At 48.5% G+C, this 20,086-nt stretch overlaps 1 protein-coding gene across 3 annotated transcripts in view; it reads left to right on the top strand.

Annotated features, from left to right (window-relative positions):
* Positions 1–232: 232 nt before the first annotated feature.
* The window catches only part of sema4gb (sema domain, immunoglobulin domain (Ig), transmembrane domain (TM) and short cytoplasmic domain, (semaphorin) 4Gb), a 237,962-nt gene continuing 218,108 nt past the window's right edge, over positions 233–20,086 (top strand). For 2 of the 3 annotated variants that reach the window (XR_012096070.1, XM_073026894.1), the window contains exon 1: positions 233–435. The gene's annotated coding sequence lies outside the window, so the exon portion shown is untranslated. Of the gene's footprint in view, positions 436–556; positions 577–20,086 lie in introns of those variants that run through there. The other variant, XM_073026896.1, reaches the window with a different exon arrangement.

The following is a 20,086-nucleotide window of genomic DNA, read 5'->3' as shown; positions in this document are numbered from 1 at the left end:
AGATTTGCAGCCTCTGCAGTCTTTTTGCCTTTCCATTACTTTCAAGAGCGAATTGGACGCACATTTGCAAAATGGAGGGGGGTAGAAGAAGCAAAGGATTCTCATTGGGACATCCACAGTGCTAGGACAAGCACGATGGGCTGAACAGCCGCGGGCAGGTTGGGTTGAATGCTTCAAGTGTTAATGAACTGAAAGTTGCAGCCGGTGTATGCGCCGTAACCTGACTTGTAAGCACCGCCTTGTTGATGTCACCTATAGCGCGGAGAGGTGTAGTAAACGCCTCCATCGATTACTAACCGGAATCGGGCAACAGTCTTCGCTCTGTTTCTGCCTTGATTATCTATCTCCCAGCCGTGGGGAAATTCTTCGAGGTCGTAACCGCGAGAGCGCATTACCCCCAGCTGAAAGCTGCCACGAACGAGAGGGACAGCGGAGGTAAGAAATCGGACGGGGCCGGAGTTTGTCTGGAAGCAAAGTTTATTTACCCGGACATTTGCTGAAATCGTCACTGGAAGGCAGCGTCTCCTGCCTTTCACCGTCAGTTTTATTTTACCTGATGTGGAAATTAAACCGATGGTAGGTGAGCGGAGATGTTCTGCAGACCGAGCGTGTGCGAGTTGGGGAGGAAGCCGATCGCGTAGCAACTGTGGTGCGGCTGAAGCAAACGAGCGGCGTTTGCACCGTGCCATAGTTTGCAGTAACTCTGAACTGCGTTTAAATGCAGAAAGCACTGTCACGCGTGTATTCCTGTGTGCTCACAATGTCACCAGTGGAGGATGGATGCTACCGCGGGTGTACTGATCGCGTCACCTCGGGCCAGTGCCTACACTTCTCACAGGATGGCCAAGATGGGTCGGGGGGTTTACACCGTGTGACCCGACCCTTACCAATTCTGGAGCCTTTAGAACTGCCCCCGGTGACCGAGCTGATTTCTTGCAACAGATCAAACTTCGTTTTCCTGCCTCACTTGGCCGAGCTCTTTTAAAGCTCCTGTTGTTCCCAGAATTGTGTACATACAGCCCTCCCCTTCCGACCGTGTTTATTTTCTCTCTCCCTTCTGCTTATTTCTCTTCCTTCCCTCTGACGCTGGGACTGTTTATCTGTCCGTACGCAAACCGATGGCTCTCTCACTGCACGTACATTAATCTACCAGTGCAGCAGTCCTCTCCGGCGGCTGGAAGGTGCCCTTTTCAAACCGCTCGATGGGGAGAATAGCCCCCGGTTTTTATTCAGAGTTGAACAGTGGGGATTTAATCGGAATGATAATCGTTTCGGGTTTGTTTGGCTAATTCAGGTCAAAGCGGAGGTCGACAGGTTCTGGATTAGTCAGGTAGAGAGGGGTAGTAAACCAGCAGACTGGATGGGCCAAATGGCCTAATTCTGCCCCAGTGTCTTATGGTCCTGATTTGAAGGCTACCTGGTGATGCTGAGATACATCCCAGCATGCTCTGGGACACATCATCAGCCATGTAACCTGGGGTCGTCGGACGTTCCGGGGCTTTCAATATCAGACACCCTCACCCAGGTGACCCAGCCAGGGTTGATCAGGCCCCAGCGTGGGTCCGCGGGTCATGCCTTGATCCACAGCCATCCGGAGGCTCGCCCAGCAGCGGTCCTGACCGCTCTCTCCTTAATGCCGAGGAGGAGCAAACAGCCAGCAAAACCTCTACTCCCCACCTCTACAGGCTCACCCTGGTCTCTGGCACTGCTCTACCAGCTCCTGGTATCTGGCCTCCCTCAGTCTGGACTTTCCAAGGAACTGTCAGTTCTACCATGACCGTCTGCTTCGAAGTTCCTGACAGGACGTGCATGTCAGGCCTCAGTGATGCGACGCTGTCAGGGAACTTTAATAGTTCGCCCAGCTTGACTTTCAGTTGCCCCTCAGGTGTTTTGGTGAGCAAGCCTGCTGGTGACGGTGGGGGGGGGGGGGGGGGAAGTAACGGGGAAGTGCCAGATTCCACAAAGCCCGAAAGAAAGCAGATTACACTGCAAATGCTCAGCCAGTCAGGCGTGTCCATGGAGGAAGGAGAAGGTCATAGGTCGCAGTCCAAAGCTCTGAAACGTGAACTTTCTCAGCATGTAGGGGTTAGTATGAGGCTTTACGGCGTCTGCTGTAAGGTCAGGGTTCAATTCCCACCGCTGCCTGTGCGTTTTCCCCGTGACCGCGTGGGTTACCTGCGGGTGCTCTGCTCTTCTCCCACGTTGCGAAGACGTAGGGCTAGCGTTGGGGTAAGTAGATTGAGGACACAAGAATGCTGCAGGTGCTGGAAATCCAGAGCAACACACACAAAATGCTGGAGGAACTCAGCTGGTCAGGCAACATCAATGCAGAGGAGTAAAGAGTCGATGCTTTGGGCCGAGACCCTTCATCGGGACCAGCATTTGGTGTGTGTTGAGGGCATGTTATTGATTTATTTATTGAGATGAAGCGTAGAGTCGGCTCAGCAGCTCCCAGATTGACCCGAGCCGAATCACGGGACAATTTACAATGACCAATTAATCCACCAACCGGTAGGTCTTTGGACTGTGGGAGGAAACCCTCGCGGTCATGGGGAGAACGTATGGGGACAGATACGTTCATGGGGAGTAACTCCTTAGGGACAGCGGTGGGAAGCAAACTGGTGCTGTAGAGCATTATGCTAACCACAACACTAACGTGCTGTGCGTGAAGCGTGGTGACGCTTGGGGGCTGCCCCCCCCCCCCTTGCTTGTAATCAGACTGTGCTGGTTGTTGATGCAACTGACACATTTCACTGTATGACAAATCAAGCTACTCTTTTAAAATCTTGCTTTACCTGCTGAATGTTTCTAATACTTTTTGTTTCCATCAGGGGACAGATAAGTGCTGTCCTTGTTTAAGTCATTTGCATTTTAATGCCAGAATCATTCTGTTGCCTGGAAGTAATCTGTTGTGTGAATTTACAGTGAATTTACTGCTGTGTGTGAATCTTACAAACTATCCAGTGCAACATTGTGGTTTTGGTTGTCTTTTGCCCTCCTGCAGACTGGTTGGTTTTGAGGGTTCCCGGCAGATGTCTTTTTATCTATTCTCATCTCTCTATCTCTCATCTCTCATCTATCTCTCTTTTTCTCTCTCTCTTTCCAAGTTACATAATTAACAACATTAATTAAAGTGAAATCATCAGGGATGTGGCCTGGCACAACCCCCTCATCCACAGTAGGTCATTAAGCTGCCAAAAATGATTCCTTTACAGCCATTTGGTAATGCATGATGCAGAATTCAAAGACCTCGCTCTCTTATGGAGGCAAGATAGACCAGAAGGCAATGTAGCATGCCCTGCCATTTAACCATGTCTGATCTGTTATCTCTCTCTGCCCTAGTCTCCTGCCTCTCCCCATAACCTTTGACACCTGACTAATCGAGAACTGAATAACCCCCACTTTAAATATACTCAATTGCATAAGCCTCTACAGCCGTCTGTGGCAATGAATTCCACAATTCACCACGCTCTGGCTAAAGAAATTGCTTCTCATCTTGTTCTGAAGGACATCCTATTCTGAGCCTCTCACCTCTCCCACTATTGGAAACGTCCTCTCCACGTTCACTCTGTCTACGCCTTTCAACATTTTATAGGTTTCAATGAGATCCCCTCTCATTCTTTTAAGCTCCAGTGAGTACAGACCCGGAGCCGTCAAACACTGCCCATTCGTTAATTCTTTAATTCCCGGGATCATTCTCGTAAACCTCCTCTGGATCCTCTCCAATGCCAACACATTCTTCTCAGATAAGGGGCCCAAAACTGCTCAACACACTCCGAAAATGGTCTGTGCAATGTCTTATAAAGCCCCAGCATTACGTTCTACTCCCCTCAAGATGAATCACAAACTGGAGAAAATCTGCAGATGCCGGAAATCTGAGCAACACACACAAAATGCTGGAGGAACTCAGCAGGCCAGGCAGCGTCTATGGAAAAGAGTAAACAGTCGACGTTTCGGGCTGAGACCCTTCGACTGTAATGCAGCCTGGCCTGCTGCGTTCCTCCAGCATTTTGTGTGTGTTGCTCTCAAAATGAATGCTAACCTTACATTTGTTTTCCTTGCCAACTGTAAGGGCTCCCAAGTTTATGTCCAATTTCTGAATTTGGCCCCCATCTTGAAAACAGTCTGCACTTTTATTCCGTTCACCAAAGTGCAAGACCGCGCTCTTCCCTAGACCGTAGAGTTTAGAGTTAATAGTCCAAGACTCCGTTTCTCTTTCCACCAACGATGTCTGATGCCCGGAGATTGTGTAGTAAATTACCTGTGTTCCAGGAATGTTGTGTTTCTTGCTGAGGCTCGCTGATGGGAGAGAAGCCAGCTGACCAGCAGTGTGGACTTGCCCACAGCTAACTCAGGATCTCCTTGGGGTGACCCAAGGGTTCCCCAGAAGCTGTGTCTCAGCGTTCAGCTCATCTGGCGTCCTGAGGCAGCTCAAGTGCGGTATCCACCCTTCCACCATCCTCGCTGTGGTCAATGACACGCGGCTTTAACAAACGGGAATGCATGTGAGATTGAGCCTGAGGTCTGTGACTCAGTCTTATAAAGGTAGTGATAAAGAGCGTTTGCAGTGAGAGCAATTCTCAGCAATGCAGCTGAGTTTTTATAAGAACATAAGGAATAGGAGCAGAATTAGTCTGCTTGTCCTATTGAGTTCAGCTCACCATTCAATCATGGCTGTTCTTTTTTTCCCATCCCTTCTCTTTGTAACTCTTGACTCCATTCTGACCAAGAACTTACCAATCTCTAGTAAGTACTGAATGACTTGGCGGCCGCAGCCAACTGTGGCAATGAGTCACACAGATTCACCAAATCCCAGCTGGAGAAATTCCTCCTCCTCTCAATTCTAAAGGGATGTCCCTTTATTGTGAGCTTGGATTGTAGAGTCTCCTACTAATGGAAACATCCTTTCCGCATACACTCTATAGGTTTCAGTGAGATTACCCCATCCTCCTAACATTCAGTCTTCTATTTCGGGCATCATTCTTGTGAACTCCTCTGGATCCTCTTCAGGGCCGACACATCCTTCCTTAGCTCTGGGGGCCAAAATTACAATGTACCAGTACTGCCCGACCAATGCTGTATGATGCTTTTATATTCCAGTCCTCCTGAAATGTAATTTTATGCAATGCAGGTGTTTTAAAAGTTAGCCTTGTCTACTGCATGCTTGGGCAAGTGATAAACTTCACAGCAATAGAATGTTCCTGTTTCTAACACGTTTTCATTAGATAACATTTCTGTTAAATACCTTGGGATAGTTCATTATGTTAAAGGTACCTTGTAAATACCAGTTGCTCTGCTTGTTAATCCTAGTAATTATTATAATGTATACACTGCTGGTTGTAATAAGTAACTCATAGAGGATTATGACACTGAAACAGGCTTTTCAGCCCATCTAGCCTGAACTGAACTATTACTCTGCCTAGTCCCATTGACCTGCACCTGGATCATACCCTCCCATTCATGTACTTACCCAAACCTCTCTTAAACGTTGCGATTGAACCTAAATCCACCAGTTATTCCACACTTTGAGTGAAGAATCTTCCCTTTAGATTCCCTTAAATATTTTACCTTTCACACAACCTGTCACCTCTAGTTCTGGTCTCACCCAGCATCAGTGGGGAAAGCATGTTTGCAATTACCCTGTCTATATCCTCTTGCATTTTTCTAACCCTCTGTAAAATCTCCTCACATTCTCCTACGCTCCAGGGAATAAATCCTAACCTGTTGAACCTTTCCCTGTAACTCATGTCCTCAAGCCCTGGCAACGTCATTGCAAATTTTCTCTGTACACTGTCATTCTTAATATATTTCCTGTAGGTAGGTGACCAGATCTGTATGAGATACTCCAAATTAGGCCTCACCAATGTCTCGTACAACTTCAACATAACATCCCATCTCCTGTACTCAATACATTGATTTATAAAGGCCAATGTGCCAAAAGCTCTCTTTACGACCCTATCTACCTGTGATGCAACTTTCAAGGAATTTTGTATCTTTTTTCCTGGATATCTCAATTCTCCCACACTCCTCATCCTGTCTGTATTAAATTCCATCTGCCATTTTTCAGCCCATTTTTCCAGCTGGTCCAGATCCTGCTGCAAGCTCTGATAGCATTCCTCACTGTCCACTACGCTCCCATCTGAAAACTTGCTGATGCGATCTATCATATTATCGTCCAGATTGTAGACAAGAAGTTCCTATAAAAAATATTCACCCTTCCCCCCCCCGATAGATCTCATGTTTTATTGTTTTACAACATTGAATCACAGTGGATTTAATTTGGCTTTTTTGACACTGATCGACAGAAAAAGACTCTTTCGTGTCAAAGTGAAAACAGATCTCTACAAAGAGATCTAAATTAATTACAAATATAAAACACAAAGTAATTGATTGCATGTATTCACCCCTCCCTTTAATATGACACACTAAATCATCACTGATGCAGCCAATTGATTTTAGAAGTCACATAATTAGTTAACTGTGATCGGTTTTTGAATACTTGTGTGCAGTCAAGGTGTTTCAATTGATTGTACACCTGTAACAGGAAGGTCCAGCTGCTGGTTAGTCAGTATCCTGGCAAAAACTACACCATGAAGACAAAAAAACACTCCAGGCAACTCTGTGAGAAGGTTATTGAAAAGCACAAGTCAGGAGATGGATACAAGAAAATTTCCAAGTCACTGAATATCCCTTGAAGAACAGTTATGTCAATCATCAAGAAATGGCAAGAATATGACACAGATGTAAATCTGCCTAGAGCAGGCCATCCTCAAAAACTGAGAGACTGTGCAAGAATGGGACGAGTGAGGGAGGCCACCAGGAGACCTATGACAACTCTGGAGGAGTTACGAGTCTCTGTGGCCGAGATGGGAGAGACTGTGCATACAACAACTGTTGCCCGGGTGCTTCACCAGTGGCAGTTTTATGTGAGAGGGGCAAAGAGAAAGCCACTGTTGAAATAAAACTCACCTGAAATCTCGGCTGGAGTTTGCCAAAAGGCATGTGGGAGACTCTGAAGTCAGCTGGAAGAAGGTTCGATGGTCTGATGAAACTGAAATTGAGCTCTTTGGCCATCAGATTAAATGCTATGTTTGACATAAGCACATCATCAAAAACACATCATCCTTATCGTGAATCATGGTGATGGCTGCATTGTGCTGTGGGGATGCTTCACTGCAGCAGGCCCTGGAAGGTTTGTGAAGGGAGAGGGTAAAATGAACGCAGCAAAATACAGGGAAATCCTGCAGGAAAACCTGATGCAGTCTGCAAGAGAACTGTGACTTGGGAGAAGATTTGTTTTCCAGCAAGGCAATGACCCCAAGCATAAAGCCAAAACTGCACAGGAATGGCTTAAAAACAAAAAGTTAATGTCCTGGAGTGGCCAAGTCAGAGACCAGACCTCAATCCAATTGGGGATTTATGGCTGAACTTGAAAAGGGCTGTTCACTCATGATCCCCAAGCAATCTGACAGAGTTTGAGCAGTTTTGTAAAGAAGAATGGAGAAAAATTGCAGTGTCCAGATGTGCAAAGCTGATAATAATTGCTGCTAAAGGTGCATCTACTAAATACTGACTTGAAGTGGGTGAATGCTTATACAATCAATTTTGTGTTTTATGTTTGTAATTAATTTAGATCACTCTGTAGAGATCTGTTTCACTTTGGCACGCTATAGTCTTTTTCTGTTGATCGGTGTCAAAAAAAGCCAAATTAAATCCACTGTGATTCAATGTTGTAAAATAATAAAATACAAAAACTTCCAAGGGGGGTAAAACTTTTCATAGATGAGAAACACCCCACATTTTTCTGCAGTAAATTCCACCTGCCATTTTCAGTCCATTTTTTGCCATTAAGAAAACTTGTGCTGAAAATATCTAATTTCAGAAATCGACTCTGAAAGTACAATCAGTATGTGTTTTTCTCCACATTTATTCTACAGTCAATTCAATGTCATACTGCTGCTCACATTTCCTGCCGAATGCACCCGTGAAACTTGGAGAGGTTGTTACAGATGGCCTGGCCCTACAGTGCCCAGTGGCAGTACAACCCAGACTGTGGTGCTTCCCCACGCAGTCCTTGTGGTGGGAGCAGTGATCTCCAGCACTTACTCCTGTATCTGGTGAGGTGAACTAGATATACCTGTCTGACTGCTCCTGTGGCTCCTCCCACAGACCCCTGTATAAAGGCGACTGTGGGCTGCTGCTCTCCCTCATTTTCCCCAGGATGTAGTGCTGTTTATTCTTCCAGTCAATAAGAGCCGATAACTCGCTTCCTAAGTCTCAGCGTGAGTTATTGATGGTGCATCAATTTTATTGACTGGAAGTTAAAACATGGAAACCGTTTTACGCCCAGAACGCTTAGATTTGGACCCCCAAGACCCTGAAGCAGCTCTTGCCTTTGAACACTGGCTTGTATGCTTCCAATCATACTTGGAGGAGGTTCGTGCCACCGACTCAGCTGTTAGGCTCAGACTTCTCCTCTCGAGGGTCGCCCCAAAAGTTTATTCATTCATCAGGGACCTCTCGACCTACGAGGGGGCGCTTGCCGCTCTCAAAAGACAGTACCTGCGGCCGGTAAACGCAGTTTATGCCCGGCACCGCTTGGCAACACGAAAACAGCGGCCTACGGAGTCGACTGCTGAATTTCTCCGAGCTCTACAGGCACTCGTGCGGACTTGTGACTGCCAAACGCTCACAGCGGAACAGCATACGGAACTTTTAGTCCGAGACGCTTTTGTGACTGGAGTCAGGTCAGTGTATTTGTGCCAGCGGCTGCTGGAAAAAGCTGATCTTACCTTACGCTCAGCGATAGAGACGGCTGATACGTTGGAGGCTGCGCAGCTGTACGCCGAGGCGGTCCAGCCGTGCGATTCCCCGGTTCCGAGCGAATTCGCCAACGCCGCTGCCAGTCGCGGTATCACGAACTCCTCGAATTCGCCAGGTATAAAACTCTGTTACTTTTGTGGGCTTCAGAAACATCCCAGAAACAGCTGCCCGGCTCGCGAAGCGACTTGTTCCAGCTGCGGGAAGAAGGGCCATTTCGCCAAGGTCTGTAAATCTAAACCGCGCCCGGGGTCGAGCAGCGCTGCGTCTGAGACCTGGGGGCCGCCATTTTGCATGCCCGGATGTGGACAACCATCTTTGCCGGCGTCACCATGCCCCGCCCCTACCTACCCGTGTGCGACCTGGGAGCCGCCATTTTGCATGCCCAGATGTGAGCGGCCATCTTTGCCGGCGTCACCAGGCCCCGCCCCCGACTCGCCCTGTTCAACGCTGGCTACCATGACCCTCGACCAAAGCGCTCCGCACCAGCTCGCAAGGTCGATGATGGACATCCTGGTGGAGGGGCACAGGACTAGCTGCCTGTTTGACATGGGCAGTACTGAGAGTTTTATTGACCCGGCCACAGTGAAACGCTGTGGACTCGTGACACGGCCGGCACATCAGAAGATCACCTTGGCTTCTGGGTCACATTCCACAGACATTCGGGTGGGTTGTGTAGCGACATTGGTGGTGCAGGAACTTTGCGTTCCTGGTCATGCCTCGACTGTGCGCACCTGTGCTGTTGGGGCTCGACTTCCAGAGCCATCTCAAAAGTGTGACTATGGCATATGACGGGCCCCTCCTACCTCTCACGGTCAGGAATCCTCAGTTTGGTGGGACTTCGCCATATACTCCGTTACCACACGCACATACACACCGAACCACACATCCCGCCCAGCACCATGCCGATAGCTGTGCTACTGACACTACTTGCAGCCTCTCCACCCTCAAGATCCCTCCCCCATCGCTGTTCACCAACCTGACCCCCGACTGTAAACCGGTGGCGACTAAAAGCAGGAGGTACAGCACAGGGGACAGGGCCTTTATTCATTCAGAGGTGCAGCGGCTGCTCGGGGAGGGGATCATTGAGCCGAGCACAAGCCCATGGCGGTCCCAAGTGGTTGTTGTTCGGACTGGGCAGAAAAATAGGATGGTTGTGGACTATAGCCAGACCATCAATAGATTCACGCAGCTTGACGCGTACCCCCTACCCCGCATCGCGGATATGGTCAACCAGATAGCTCAGTACAAGGTGTACTCGACAATAGATCTGAAATCTGCTTATCACCAGCTCCCCATCCGCCCGGAGGACCGCCCCTACACCGCCTTCGAGGAGGGTGGCAGGCTCTATCACTTCCTGCGCGTCCCATTTGGTGTCACAAATGGGGTCTCAGTCTTCCAGAGGGAGATGGACCGGATGGTGGACCAGTACAAACTGACGGCCACATTTCCCTATCTAGATAACATCACCATCTGTGGTTGCGACTGGTCGGATCACGACGCCAACCTCCAACGATTTTTCCAAGTGGCGGAAGCTTTGAACCTCACTTATAACAAGGACAAGTGTGTGTTCAGAACCACACGACTCGCTATCCTTGGGTATGTCGTGGAGAACGGGGTCATTGGCCCTGACCCCGACCGTATGCGCCCCCTGTTAGAACTCCCTCTTCCCACCAATCTCAAGGCCCTCCGGCGGTGCCTGGGTTTTTTTTTCCTATTACGCCCAATGGGTCCCCCATTACGCAGACAAGGCCCGCCCCCTGGTCAGGTCTACCACTTTTCCCCTCTCTGCCGAGGCCCGCGCGGCCTTCAGCTGCATTAAAGGGGACATTGCCAAAGCAACGATGCATGCGGTAGACGAGACCATTCCCTTCCAAGTAGAGAGTGACGCCTCTGACGTCGCGCTGGCTGCTACCCTCAATCAGGAAGGCAGACCAGTGGCGTTTTTTTCTCGTACCCTTCAAGGCTCTGAACTTCGGCACTCCGCGGTGGAGAAAGAAGCCCAGGCCATAGTGGAAGCTATTAGGCACTGGAGGCACTATCTCGCCGGCAAAAGGTTCACCTTGCTGACCGACCAGCGCTCGGTTGCGTTCATGTTCAGCAACCAACAGCGGGGCAAGATCAAAAATGATAAAATTTTGCGGTGGAGAATAGAACTCTCCACCTACAATTATGATATCCTGTACTGGCCTGGCAGACTCAATGAACCCTCTGATGCCCTATCCCGGGGAACGTGTGCTAGTGCCCAGCTCGACCAGCTGTATGCCCTTCATGCCCATCTTTGCCATCCGGGGGTCACCCGATTTTACCATTTCATTAAAGCCCGGAACCTGCCGTACTCCCTGGAGGACATCAGGACGATGACCAGGGACTGCCAGATCTGTGCTGAGTGCAAACCGCACTTCTACCGTCCTGACACTGCGCAGCTTGTCAAGGCCACCCGCCCTTTTGAGCGACTGAGTGTTGACTTTAAGGGCCCCCTTCCCTCCACCGACCGCAATGTCTATTTTCTCAGTATTATTGACGAGTACTCGCGATTCCCCTTTGCCGTTCCCTGCCCCGACACTGCTACCACGTCGGTCATAAAAGCCCTGCGCCAGCTCTTCACTCTGTTCGGATATCCCTGGTATGTCCACAGTGATAGAGGGTCCTCCTTTATGAGTGACGAGTTGCGCCGGTTCCTGCTAACTAGGGGCATTGCTACTAGTCGAACCACGAGTTATAATCCCCGGGGGAATGGCCAGATGGAGAGGGAGAATGCCACAGTGTGGAAGGCCACACTTTTAGCCCTTAACTCAAAAGGGTTGCCGGTCTCCCGATGGCAGGAGGTCCTCCCTGAGGCACTCCACTCTATCCGCTCCCTGTTGTGTACGTCCACTAATGCCACCCCTCACGAACGCCTATTCTCTTTTCCCAGGAAGTCTGTCACTGGGACCACCCTACCAGTTTGGCTGACGTCCCCGGGGCCAATGCTGCTACGTAAACATGCGAGGAGTAATAAGTACTCCCCGCTGGTCGAGAGGGTTCACCTCCTGCATGCTAATCCCCAGTATGCCTACGTGGTCTTGCCTGATGGGCGGGAGGACACGGTCTCTGTCCGCGACCTGGCGCCCGCCGGAGCAGCAGACCACTACCCCGAACATTCCACGGTAACTATGAACCCTGTACCCGAGGTGACACCGCACACACTGTGCCACACCCAGACTCCTCACGACGCTCATGTACCGGGCATCTCGTACGCGTCTATTCCGGGGGCCTCGCACACACGCGAGGGATCCCTGACACCTCCTGTTGGGACAGAACCAACCCACTCTCCGCCTCCGGTGCAAACACCACCTCCGGCACCTGTGCCATCACCACCTCCGGCACCTGTGCAATTGCAGCCGGAGCTACGTAGATCGCAGCGAACGATTCGACCACCTGACAGACTTAACCTGTAAATATACTTGGGGACTTTTTTTAAACAAAGGGGGGGTGAATGTGGTGAACTAGATATACCTGTCTGACTGCTCCTGTGGCTCCTCCCACAGACCCCTGTATAAAGGCGACTGTGGGCTGCTGCTCTCCCTCATTTTCCCCAGGATGTAGTGCTGTTTATTCTTCCAGTCAATAAGAGCCGATAACTTGCTTCCTAAGTCTCAGCGTGAGTTATTGATGGTGCATCATCTGGGATGTGCTGGTCAGCGGTATTCACCTGTAGATGTCTACTGGTGCTGGAAGACCGATGAGTTTCGGGCAGACCACTGAGATGGGGGTTGGGGGGTCAATATACAGGCATATGAGGGAGATAACGTGTTCTGGCCCATCCAGTCAACCCCACTGTGGTTGGAACATCCCTCTCGTCTGAGTCAGAGACAACAAATCTGCCTGGAGTCACCTTGACAAGAGGGGAAAAGATATGGGAAAACACCTTCGTTCCAAAAAAAAATTATCTTTATTGCCCCTCTGGGAAATAGCCAGTCCGGGCCAGAGACTAGAGGTTAGAAGTCTGAGAGTATGGGGACAAGGCCTGGAGGTGGCCTGCCCTGGGGTTGGGGGTCTGTCGGTTTGGGGGGGGGGGTGTAGGTGGGTGACAAAGAGGCTTGTTTTGTTTCTGCTGCTTGTGTTATTCAGCTGAACCTTGTGGGCTTGTAGTGCCAGCGACTGAATGTGTGGCCCCCAGCCCGTCCCTGGGTGTGTTGGTTGTTAATGCAAATGATGTACGTATTTTATTGCATGGCTCGAATAAATGAATCTTCGAGACGTGAACCTGAGTCTGACATCAAGCACAGATAGTTTTGTTCAGCCCCTTGGGTCAGGGTGCTGTTCTAAGCAGTCCACTGCATTCTATCAAATTCCTTTTGAAATCTGAGCTGCAAGTTTGGGAAGTTCTTTCCCTGCCCCTGTCTCCAGCGAAGTGTACAATATCGGAGTGGTTTGTTGGTTGTAGTTAGTCATTCTTTTGCAGCAGTGACCACATGATGTTCAGAGAGTTTTACTCTCTGAAGTTATTAAGTTATTAACTTTTGCTCTCGGCCGGCCAGGAGCCGACACATTGTTTACAGATATATTGCTAAGCTTTCTTGCGTCAGCTTAAAGTCAACGGGGGAGCGGGTTTACACCTGCAGAGTCACACCAGTGCTTGCCGGACATCTACATGCTTTATTAGGTCTTGTCTGTTGTCCAGCCAGGTTACTTATGAAATGCAACACTTCAACAACAATTTGGCTGTGAAGCACTTTTAAAGCAGGAATCAAGGATCAAACTCTGCAGGAAGGGGATTCCTGCCCCCCCCTGCATGAGTTTCTCTAGCAGACAAACTGCTGTGAATCAGCTGAGTGGCCATTTCTTTGTCTGTGCTTGTAAGGATTGGCAAGTTAATTCTGTGCAATTTTATACAGTCTCAACCAGTGTGAATTGCTTAACCCTGCCAATGTCCCCAGAGTGGGGATTGAACCAGGTAACCTGTTGAATTCAGGGATGGGGTGCTGCCCACTGAGGACAGATCAACCTTTTGGTGCTGGTGTACCCCTCCCTGGGAACTTGAGGAAGCAATACCAGAGAGACCTCATAGTGGCAACTCTGGGTGGGCCAAATGTGATGGCCAATATGCTGCCTGGTTTGATTAGCCTTCAGACCCTGCTTCAACATCTGATATTTAAAAGTTTACAGAGAGTGTTGACGATCTCAGAGGCTTCAGGCACGTGACTGGAAATCAACCCTTTATAGTTGACGCAAAAACAGAAAATGCAGGAAACACTCATCAAGCTAGGCAGCAGCTGTGGAGAGAGAAACAAGAGTTAACATTTCAGCATTCCTCGTTTCATCTCAGATTTCCTGTATCTGCAGCTTTTGATTGTTATTTTCTTTTTTTATCTGATGTTAGACCATAAGGTCATAAGGCAGGGGAGCAGAATTAGGCCATTCAGCCCATCAGGTCTGTTATGCCATTCCATCATGGCTGATTTATAATCCCTCTCAACCCATGTTACCTAGTCAATTTTATTCAGGAAATTTTGGAATCTTGTTAATAAATGAAAGTTCACAAAAGAATCATGCTAAGAAATTTTATTATTTTTAAAAACGGGATGGAAACGTTGTTCTGAATTTTCCTTTCTGTTGAATCCTGGCAGAAGTTTGTAGGGATTGGCTGTGCCAGTTTGAAGCTCTTCACCATGGCACTCCTGATCTTTCATGTTTCCAGAACATAAAATCAGTTAACAATTTTGCTAAAGAAGCCAGAGGAATTTCAGAAGAACATTAAGGTTTGAATGATTTGAGCGCTGGGCCAGATTGGGAAGGTCAGGGTTTCGGGGCCGGAGGCGAGAGACGGGCTGATTCAGCTCGCTGCCCCGCGAGGTTTACTCGTCTCTGCACTGAACCGAGGCTGTGGCCTGCAACTAACGGGCTCCTGGACCGGATGCGGTGATGACTGGCTTTGTGGCCGTGGACTCTCTTTGGTGAACTTCAGTTGTTTGCGTGCTTTAGTTTGTATGATTTGTTTTCTTTCTCTCTGCAAGTTGGGTGTTTGCAGTCTTTTTTAATGGGTGCAATTGGATTTCTTTGTTTTTGTGGCCGCCTGTAAGGAGACACAAAACATTGATAATAAATGCACTCTGTTCACCGTGTCGTAGCACAGAAAGAAGACCATTGTCCCAGCTAGTCCACACCAACCAGGTCCTGTCCCTTCTGTTTGCACTTAATTCACATCCATCTGAACCTTTCCTATCCCAAATGTCCTGTAAATGTAGTAATTGTACCACCTCTTCTGCCAGCTCATTTCACGTATGCACCACCCCACGTGGAAGATTCTGTAATGGGAAGAACAGAACTGTACAGAGCGAGGCCTAACAAATGTTTCCTGTAACTGTGGCATGGCCTCTGGACTCTTATCTCAATGTCCTGACTGTGCCACATGCTATCTTTACCACCCAGTCTGCGTATCTGCATGGCCTTATTTAGTAAACTGTGGACTTGAGTTTGTTCCAGATGGAAACAGAGATAAAAACAAGCCCAGGACAAAGAAATTCTGTCCCGTTCTCCAATGTAGCATCTTGGGAACTTTCAGAGAACAGTCAGGTCCTGTATTGGAGAGAGCAGTCAGGTCCTCTATCGGAGAGAGAGCAGTCAGGTCCTGTATCGGAGAGAGAGCAGTCAGGTCCTGTATCGGAGAGAGAGCAGTCAGGTCCTCTATCGAAGAGAGAGCAGTCAGGTCCTCTATCGGAGAGAGGGCAGTCAGGTCCTCTATCGGAGAGAGAGCAGTCAGGTCCTCAATCGGAGAGAGAGCAGTCAGGTCCTCTATGGGAGAGAGAGCAGTCAGGTCCTCTATCGGAGAGAGCAGTCAGGTCCTCTATTGGAGAAGATGGTGGGTCTGATGGTAAAGCACTTTCAAGGATTTGTACACCAGGCTCTTTATTTTTTAAGATTAGCTTTATTTGTCATATTTATATCAAAACAAAGTTGCTCCTCCCCCTCCTCTTTCTTCCATGATCTTCTGTCCTCTCCTGTCAGATTCCCCTTCTCCAGCCCTTTATCTCTTTCACCAATCAACTTCCCAGCTCTTTACTTCAGCCCCTCTCCCTCTCAAAGTTTCACCTATCACCTACCACCTTGTACTTCTTCCTCCCCAGCCCACACCTTCTTACTGACTTCTCCCCTTCCTTTCCAGTTCTGATGAAGGGTCCCGGCCCACTGTTTACTCTTTTCCGGAGACTCCGCCTGGCCTGCTGAGTTGCTCCTGCAGTTTGTGTGTGTCAGGTCAAACCAGCCAGGACGGTGCTGGTCCGCAAGTGTGGCCATGCTTCCTGCGTCAACGTAGCATGCCCACAACTGTACGTCTTTGGAATGTGGGAGGAAACTGGGACACTTGGAGGAAACCTGTGCGGTCACGCGGGTAACGTACAGACTCCTTACAGACAGTAGCGGGAATCGAACCCCGATCGGTGACGGCTAATTGCTGGCAATGTAAAGTGATTGTACTAACCGTTGTGCTGCCGTTCCAACGTGAGCCACATACCCACGGACGGCAGGGGAGCCGGGGACAATGTATGAAAACTGCCCCTTCCTCTATAGGAGTGCTGCTGTTCACAGGCCGAGCCAAGCGTGAAAAATGCTCACAGAGGATTTTCCTCAGAGAGGTAAACATTTGTCACTTCAGCTAATTACTCCCAGTCAGTTTACAGCTATAAAACCCATCACCGAGTGAGCACCTCATGGTCTAACTATGCCGGTAGTCACAATGTATCACAATAATGGACTTGTTCGTTGTTCTTCACAATAAATCTCCAGTGATTAGTGTTGAACACACTCACAGAGAGCAGGAGCAGGGGGCTGGTGATGGGGATGCTCACCTTGCTGGTTTGCCAGGACTTCCCAGGAATCTCAACACCCCCTCACCAATCACACCCAAAATATTTCAATGTGGTCAACGTTTAGTTACGCAGCACTGTTTTGTCACCAAGGTGGAATTAAGCTAGGAAGAGTGCAGATGAGATTTACCATAAGACATAGGAGCAAAGTCGGGCCATTAAGTCTGCTTCACCATTTGATCATGGCTAATTTATTATCCCTGTCAACCCCATTCTCCTCCCCCCCCCCCCCCCCCGTAAGCATTGACACCTTTACTAATCCAGAACCTATTGAATACGCTTTAAATATACCCAGTGACTTGGCCTCCACAGCCGTCAGTGGCAATGAATTCCACAGATTCACTGCCGTCTGGATGAAGAAATTCCTCCTCATCTCTGTCCTGAAGGGCTGTACTTTCGAAACATCCTCTCCACATCTGTTCGATACAAGCCTTTCACAGAATGCTACCGTTTCTTTTTCTACTAGGCCCAGGGAATCAAGAACGGGAGGGCCTCGGTTACAGTGAGAGGGGAGAGGTTTAACAGAAACCTGAGGGGCAGCTTTTTTCAGCTGGAGGGGGCCGTGTATATGGACCGAGCTGCCAGAGAAGGTGGTTGAGTCAGGTTCAGTAGCGGTAGCTCAGGTACCTTGCGTGGGCGATCACGTCTCTCCATCCATCACGGTCTCTGACCCTCCGAATTGTAGTTGTTGCCTCCCGTTTCCAACCGTGATGTTAATCCATCTATCATTTCCATTCTCTGTCTGTCTCTGCTTCTTTTCCCTTCCAGCTTTCCAGCTGTAACTAATGTCTCTCTTCGCATGATGTGTCCAAAGGATTTTGATCGCTGTTTTCTGATTTTTTTAAGTAATGTACATTTTGTTTTCGTTCTCTGTAGAACTTCTTCGTTGGTTCTCCTGTCCGTATATGATATGCATAGCATTCTTCTGAGGAACCACATCTCTGCTGCATTGATTCTCTTTTCCATTGGGTTTGTGATGGTCCATGACTCGCTGCCGTACATCAATGTAGGAAGAATGTAGCAGCTGAGAGTTCTAAGGCAGATGTCAGTTGCTATTTTCTTGTTCATTAGGATGTTTCTCGTTTCTGTAAATGCTGTTCTTGCCACTGCTTTTCTTGCTTTTATGTCTGTTTCGCATTTGCCATCAGTAACAACATTTAAAAGACGCTTGGACAGACAGATGGATAGGAAAGGCTGAGAGGGACATTAGCAATGGAGCATCTTGGACTGGTTGGGCTGAAGAGCTGGTTTCTCTGCTGTATGACTCTCTAACTCTTTGTTAAAAATATGTTGAGATCTTTCACAGAAGAAACATCATCTTTACCTGACAATATGCCACATAAAGACGGGTTAGGGATGGTGGCAAATGCCTTGGTCAAAATTGTATGTTTGTGCTAACAGTATGTCTGTAATAACAAAGGAGGAAAGAGAGCTGGAGGAATAGAGAGGGAATGCCGTGGTCTGGGGCCTTCCCAGCTGACAGCTCGGTCACCAATATCAGAGCGAACAAGTGTCCAGAAATGGAGGAATGTTCTTAATCCAGGGCGTGATAGGATGGATGAGGTTACAGAGATTGGGGGAGGGGTTGGATTGTGGAAGATTGTGAAAAGTTGGAGGATAAGTGAGAATTTGAAGCTGGACAATTGAGTTTGGAATGAAGATTGGAATGAGTGAGGCTGGTCCTGGGTAGGGGGCTGGGGGATAGTGAAGGTTCCTGGGTTGGAGGAGGTGGGTTCTGGCTGGGTTAGTGAATCCCTAGTTGGCTTATAGCAGTCATATCTGGAGGTACTAACGTCATGTCTGAGGACTCACTAGCAAATGTTCAAGTCCTGGAGATGGAAGATCTGTAATAATCACCTTCCTGTAATGTGCCATGCCAGTAAGACCCACAGTCTGGGGTCTACAGTGGACACCTTCTCTCAGCTTCCTACCAAAGAAAGCTGGGAGTATCAGTGTAAACCGCTGTAAGAGCAGGATGACACAAATACTCAGCCAGTCAGGCAGCGTGCATGGGGAGGGGAATCGAGTTAACATTTCATCCTGATGAGTTTTTAGAACTGAGGGTAAGTACAAATCGAGCAAGTTGTAAGCTGCAGAGAAAGAGGAGGGATGGAGCGAACAGTCCTATGAAAGAGCGAGCTCCCAGGTTCAAGTTCAAATCACGGTCTACACACCCGGGGTGTAAACATCATGAAGATTAGGTTTGTGCAGCGGCAGAGTACATTACATTACAAACATGATGAAAATAAGGTAATTATTGAGGACAGATCAGTGTGGGATTTTAAGCCTTGTGTTTTCCAAAAGGGATTTGATCTGAAAAGCTGGTCGTTTGCAGTGTTAGTGTTGGTTTGTCAGTATCACATGTATGGAGGTATAGTGAGAAACATTTTGTTTGCCTGCTACCCAGACAACGCATCCCATACTGCAGTACATCGAGCCATATAAAAGGGAAGCTGAATGCAGGCTAACATGCTGGTGTTCTGGAGCAGGTAGACAACGTGAAAGGGCCTCGATGAGATAGATTGGGAGATCAAAAGTTCATCTTTTAGTGTCTGAGAGATCCTTTGAAGAGTCTGATTACAAGGAGTAGACGTGTCCTTGTTTGTGGGTGGCTTTTCATTGACTCTATTGTGTTTCTTTGTACTTCCTGTTCGTGCCCCTGTGAAAATGAATCTCAGGACTTATGCATACTTTGATAGTAAATTTATTTTGAACTTTGTGCCTTTGGAAATTTATTAGTCACCTTTTTCTTTGTGTGTGTACGTGTTTTGAGCTCCAGCACAGTGCATGATGGTTAACTGTTCCTGAGCCTGGTGGTGTGGGACCTAAGGCTTCTGCAGCTCTGGCCCACTGGTGGCAGTGAGAAGAGAGCCTGGTCAGGAGGGGGTGGGGGCTCTTTGATGATGGATCTGCTTGCTTGTGGCAGCGCTGCTTGTACGTAAGTGCACTCAATGGTGGGGAGGGCTTAGCCTGAGATGGTCTGGGCTGTGTCCACCACTTTCTGTAGCCTTTTCTATTCTTTGGCATTGGTGTGTCCATACCAGGCCATGATGCAGCCAGTTCGTAAATCCACCACTGTGCATCGATAGATGTTTGTCAAAGCTCTTGATTACTTGTAGAATCTATTCCTTCTGCTGTCACCTTCCCTCCCACCAGCAACCCACACACTGACCTGGCAACTGCAGGAGGTGAGCCCTCCTTGGCCCGGAAAGAGAGAGAGGAGGCTAGTAATAATTAATAACTCTGAACAGGGCCCCGTGAGTGGTTCGATCATAAGCGAGCTTACAGTTGTTACCCTGGTGTTATTTGGTCCAGGGAGCAGGTCATGATGGGTCAAACAAAGTGAAGTTACGACAATGTTGCTGGAGCATTGAGGACTTTGGAATATTCTCATTTACAATGAGCAACTACTGTTGATG

The sequence above is a fragment of the Hemitrygon akajei genome, chromosome 23 (assembly GCF_048418815.1).
Source record: "Hemitrygon akajei chromosome 23, sHemAka1.3, whole genome shotgun sequence".
Taxonomy (NCBI): domain Eukaryota; kingdom Metazoa; phylum Chordata; class Chondrichthyes; order Myliobatiformes; family Dasyatidae; genus Hemitrygon; species Hemitrygon akajei.
The sequence above is the reverse complement of the archived record's forward strand: the minus strand, read 5'-3'. Positions and strand labels throughout refer to the sequence as shown.